General features: G+C 49.6%; 1 long non-coding RNA gene across 5 annotated transcripts; it reads left to right on the top strand.

Annotated features, from left to right (window-relative positions):
* The first annotated feature begins 6 nt into the window (after window positions 1-6).
* LOC112975314 lies at window positions 7-4,725 on the top strand. 5 transcript variants are annotated; one of them, XR_003256555.1, is made up of 5 exons: window positions 7-161; window positions 266-1,327; window positions 2,028-2,589; window positions 3,925-3,994; window positions 4,121-4,725. It is a non-coding gene; the product is annotated as an uncharacterized LOC112975314 (long non-coding RNA). The 5 variants fall into 5 exon arrangements; XR_003256554.1 differs by having other exon boundaries at window positions 7-554; window positions 678-1,327; XR_003256557.1 differs by having other exon boundaries at window positions 7-1,161; window positions 1,245-1,327.
* The last annotated feature ends 812 nt before the right edge of the window (window positions 4,726-5,537 follow it).

Here is a 5,537-nt window from a genome sequence, read left to right as displayed (position 1 = left end):
AGATGGAGATCACCACCTCTCTGGTGCCCTGCTCAGGGAGGCACCACCTTCCCGGGAAAGATTTTTCCTAATGTCCAACGTGAACCTGTGAAGCTGCAATTTGTCACTACTGCCCCTTGTTATGTGTCCTGGCATCAGGGAAAAGAGTTCGACTCCTTCCGGTTTGTAACTGATCGTCCCAGTAGTTGTGGGCTGTCACTAGATCCCCTTCGACCTCCTCTTTGTCAGATTAACCAAACCCAGCTCACTCTGCCTCTCCTCGCAGTTTATTTTTCAGAATAAATGCCAGATGCTGCTTACCTTCCTCACCYGCGCAGCATCATCAAGGCAGTGGAAGTGCTTGGGCAAGCAGGCCTGGGCCTAATCCAAAGTCCCTCAAAGTTGGAAGAGTTTCTTACGAGTGTTGAGTCCGTAGGCCTGGAAAGACACATCCTCAGGGCTCCCTTGTAACCCTGCCTCAGGCAGCGGTGGTGACATTTGCCCGGTACTACTCACAAGCAGGCACAGCCTTCGTATGAACCTGTGCGCATGAATACTGTGCGCACAGTCCTGAGGTAAGCTTAGTGTGGCGTGCCATGGCTCTTCTCTTTGCTTGGCCTTATAATGCCAGCCTGGCTGTCCTAAAGTTGCCTCTCGGACACCGAACAATGACTTGAACACACTTTTGCTGTTAATAGGTCTCAGTTTCTCTGTGCTCTTCCTAAGTGGCTTCCGCTGTCCCACTTGAGAGCACCTGTGAGAGGGATGCATGAGGCAGCCTGGAGGAAGCTGAGGGAGAAAGAGTTTCCCTGCAGCCAGGGTGCACAGTCAAAGACTTCTGCTTCCTGTTTTCACTTTTATTGGCATGTTTCTTCATTCTTTCTGACACCTTTCTCACACCTGACACCTGGCAAGTTAGTCCATTGATCACCTAATGCTATGGTGGAACCTGATGCTATAAGCATCAAGATGGCAATACAGATGTCCATTACAGCACTGCYATCACTGCTGATGTTCCCAGCCACCCCTCAACTAAGGACCAGCTCATAAATTGCCTTCTTGAAGTACTGAAGCCACCTTTCGCAGCCTCCAGGACCTCTGGTCAGCTGTCATGGATCAGCTAGCAAGAGGCAGCCCAGTGACATGGCTCTAAGCAGAGAACCCATTTTTCAGAACTTGCAGGTCAGCCCAGAGTCTCCATGGTTCACTGCTGTCGGCAGATATCTGACGTGTGCTAGTAAAATTTAACTTTCCTTTCTTTGTAGATCCCAGCTCAAAGCTGGTCTATTAACTTGTAGGGAAAGTTCCCTGTGGTGCATCTGGGCTCAAACCTCAATCATGACTCAAGGTAGGGTCAATTCGATTTCCTGTGACACTGTTGTGTGCTTGATGTTTGAAATTTAGCAAGTAATAGCTAAAGAAGTTAGCAGAGTGTTCAGTACAAACATCACAGAGTTAGGAAATGTCTCACACATATTTTTGGAGTCCCGTTTTAGCACCCTACCATGCATTCCTGCTATTTTTTTTTGTGAGTAGTATTAAAATATTGCCATTTTTTCTGTGGGACCACTGTCTTGCCCACACTCAGCAGGGCTCTGGAAGCAGAGCYGGGCTTTGTAATGAAAGAAGGTTATTGCTGTAGCCAGAGATCATTTGTACTCTGTGCCCACATGCAGGTGGGCAATCATGTGTGTATTGGTAAATATAAGTATACAAATATAAGCATACAATGGCTCACCTTTTTTTTTTTTTTCCTGGCATAGAGGTAAGATGTCTTGCTAAAACAGAGAACAAAGAAATAGAAATATATGTCTTACAGGAAAAATGTGTGCTTGTGTGTYCTTAGGCTCTCATACACACTGCACTTCAGCTCTCTCCAGCTTTTCAGCTGTCACCATAGCAATCTCTACCCCAGCCCAACCTGTTAAGAACTTTTGGTGATCTCGCTTTGCCAGTCATAACCAAATCAATGTCTAGCTCCCTGACTTGATGGTAGTGGTGATGTTCTTGTCTGGAGAAGGTCATATCTGCCCTTTCTTTCCCTACAGAAACAAGCGTGGGACTGTGCTGCACATTAACATGTCTGTCCATCCTCCATGCCTAATGATTTCTAAGCCTGATTTTAATCAAACTTGACAGTTGGAAGAGATCTTAAACGTCCAAAGTACTTGCTCAAACAAGCCATCAGGGTACAAAGGAGTAAAATCTCAGCAACACCTGGGGAAAGCTTTGTAGCAAGAATTCACCAAAGAATGAGGAAGAAGAGAGAAAAGTCCAGGAAAGTCCATGAATATGTGTCAAATCGGGGTTTCTGAATCCTGCAGGTCAAGGAAAGATTTGCTGCGGTATGACCTAGTTCTCCAGGTTCATGCTGGGGCGTCAGTGCCAAAGCCAAAGGGGCAGGATGAACTGCTGCCCCTTAGTGACCTCTGCTTGCCTGAAGAGCAGTGTGCAGTCATCACCAGCACAGGCGGAGCGCATCTGCACGGTCACGTGGAGTTAGAGGCAGCTGGATCTGTGGTGGAGTAGAAGCTGGGTGAGCCCTTCTGTGTACCTCTGTGTCAAGCCCCAGGAGCCCTTTCCTGGCCGAGGAAGGTGTCCCTTCCCCAGGTGAGCAGGGCCAGCAGGGATCTGGGAAGGGGTCAGAGGAGCAGGGCGAGGGGACAGTGGAGCATGGCCGTGGTAGGGCTGAAGAGCAGGGTGCCCCGCTTCACAGGTGCCCTCTGGTGGCACCACGCACCCCGCGTGTTGGAGCACACAGCAGGCTCTAGGCAGCCAGCTGTGCTGCCGGTGGCCGTGCTCTTAAGGGCTCTCCAGCGCTGCTCGCTTAGTAGAAATGCCGCTTCCAGGAGCGACGGTGGGACRGAGCAGAGCTCCCTCTCCAGCAGCATGGGACCAGTGGCCACCGCTGACCCCACAGGGAGGTCCTGGCGGGGCCATTCCCGCTGCTCGGGAGTGGGCAGGTTTTTCCTGCAAGGTCACRGTGGAAGTCCTGGGCCGTGGACGGAGGGGCATGGCTTGGTGCAGTCCGAAGCTCGCGGTGCTGCAGAGCAAGGAGGCTGTGCTTCCAGCAGGGCTCCCTGGTTCACGAGGGCAGGGAAGAGCTGAATTCGGCTGGAGGGACAGGTAGCAGGTGAGGCAGGTGGACAGAGAAGGAGCGAGGTGGAGAGAGGCGGAAAGCTCTGTAGATCCAAAAGCCACATCCAGCTGCCCTCTGCTGAAAGCCCTGACGGATCAGATCAGGGACAGCACTGATGGAAAAAAGCCTCATGAGGGACCAGACATGAGCTTTGTCTGCAGTTCGTGATGGTCTTTACTTGAAAGGTTTGAAACTGGCCCAGGCTGGCAGAGCGTGAGACTTGCATTCGGCACCATCTTGCAAACCCGGAGGCCTTTTTGCACAACTCTTCTCTAATTTCCGCCGCTGACAGTGAATCAGTTTTGTGGGATGCTTTTTCATGGCTGCAGCATTTTGGGAAGTGTGCTGGAGCAGCCCTGAAATAGCAGGTGGTGGCATAGACACAGACCAGGTCCTGCTACCTTCCTCGCCTCGGCAGAAGGATACACATCCCATTCTAACCATCGAAATCAGGTTAAAATGGGGCTTGCAGAAATAAGCTTTTCACAATGCTTCCAGTGCTGCTCAGATTTATCACAGAAACCACAGTGTGAGGGTAAAAAATGAGACAGAGATGGGAGTTAACTGAAGATATTGCTATCTCAACATAAATTATGTGGTCTGCAAACAGCAGAGTTGACTCTGCAAATATTAAGAGGAATAGAAACCATAAGCTGCAAGAATGTGCTGGAAGGAACAGGATGGGTTTCACTGGTGGTGGAAGTGCCCATTTGTTTGGTGATATTTGATGAGGCTCCCTGTTGGTGTTAATTTGTACAAACCCAAGTAGTTAACAGGTTATTTTGAAAAAATTTATATTTGCACAGGAGGTGATTTCTGAAGTCAGAAGTAGCAGGCAACCTCAAGGGCACACAGTTCTGCTTTCTGTATCTGCATGTAAGACCTGATTCTTCCTTTGCTAACTATTTAGCTAAAGTGAAAGTGCAGAGCAGCATGTATGCCTGCACACTGACAGTATAAACAGCACGCAAAAGAGCATTTCATTCCTCCATTTTTCTTCAGGTGGATACTGCACCCCTGGATGCACAGAGGGAAGTGGAGACTGGTGTAAGTGGTACAAGCAGCAATCCTGAAAGTTGGACAGGCGTGACCGAGTGACCCCTACTGCCAAAAATGCACACAAGCACAGCGTTACTGAATCACATCTGCTTAATGCTCAGAGAAACAAACATGGTTGCCCTGATCTCTTCTTTGCATGAATTCTGGGGTAACTTCAGAGACTTTAGCAACCGATGGACTGGAAAGACCAGGCCTTACCTGCAACACCCAAGGGACATCCTCCACAAACACTTCCCAACAGCAGTTGTCACTTTGAAGGGGTCACCTGGCATGTGTGCTACCTGCTTTTCTCCAGTGTGGTGCTCAGTGCAGGATGGTGGGTTTTAAATGGTGTTCAGTGCTGCACAAGATGGAATCAGCAACGGCTGAGAAGGAAGGAAGTGCAAACACCCATAGCCACCACCTGCTATGAGGGAAATGTTTTTGTATTTAGTGTTATGTTATGTTTAGGGTTCGGTCATGTTCAGTGGGTATTAGCACTGAAAGCCGGTGGCTCTGTACAGACTTATTCTTGCAGAAGAAGAACGCAGGGAGAAGGAGACTCTGAACTCTGCCTTTCTTTTTTGGTAAATTCCAGTGGGTACAAGTTCCCAGATAGGTAAATCTGATCATTAACGTGGAAGTACCTACCCCTGCTGCTAGCATCTCTTATCTCACCCAGGTTACCTCTTTGGAGTAAGAATGAACTGCTAAAGGACCCGAAATGCTTCCCCTTTTGGTTTCTTTGGGAATGTGTTTGGCCTCAGCACTGACACAGTGCTCGGGGCTTCAACACCCCCCCCCCCCCAGTCTTTCAGGGTAATTTGAGCCACAGCTGGATTCATGCAGCTGTAACACAGCCCCAGTGAAGATACGTCAGCTCAGATGATTAGAAAGGGACAGTCCTGCAGCAGTTTCAGCCCAGCTATACCAGAGCTCTCCCCATCCTGCCCAGGCACATGGTCTCATCCACTGTGGATTGGTTGATCCCATGCTGAGCATTTACTTGGGAGAAAATAAATCCATGGGTTTTTGCTGTTTTTATCTTGAACTGCCACACCAAGGATTCAGACAACAATCCCTTGCCTAGGAGCACGGGGGAAAGGGAAGGTCAACACCTGCCAAGGAGCTGCAGGCTCTCTGTGGGACCACAGGTGCGTCCAGATCATTTCTCATGGCCCAGAGGTCTGGACAGGCAGAGGCAAAATCGAGGGACATTCCTGCTGGCATAAAACAGCAGCAATGCCCTGCTCTTGATTGAATTGACCCAACTTCCATCCTGGAAACAACTAACGAGTGTTCAGCAGAGCCCTCTGAAACAACCTGGTGGGCTCATGACCTGCACGCTGCTTGGCAGGCCACCGCTCGTGGCATATGGGAG

This window comes from Apteryx rowi, unplaced genomic scaffold, assembly GCF_003343035.1.
Source record: "Apteryx rowi isolate R43461 unplaced genomic scaffold, aptRow1 scaffold_661, whole genome shotgun sequence".
Lineage (NCBI taxonomy): Eukaryota > Metazoa > Chordata > Aves > Apterygiformes > Apterygidae > Apteryx > Apteryx rowi.
This window is presented reverse-complemented; position numbering and strand designations above follow the sequence as displayed.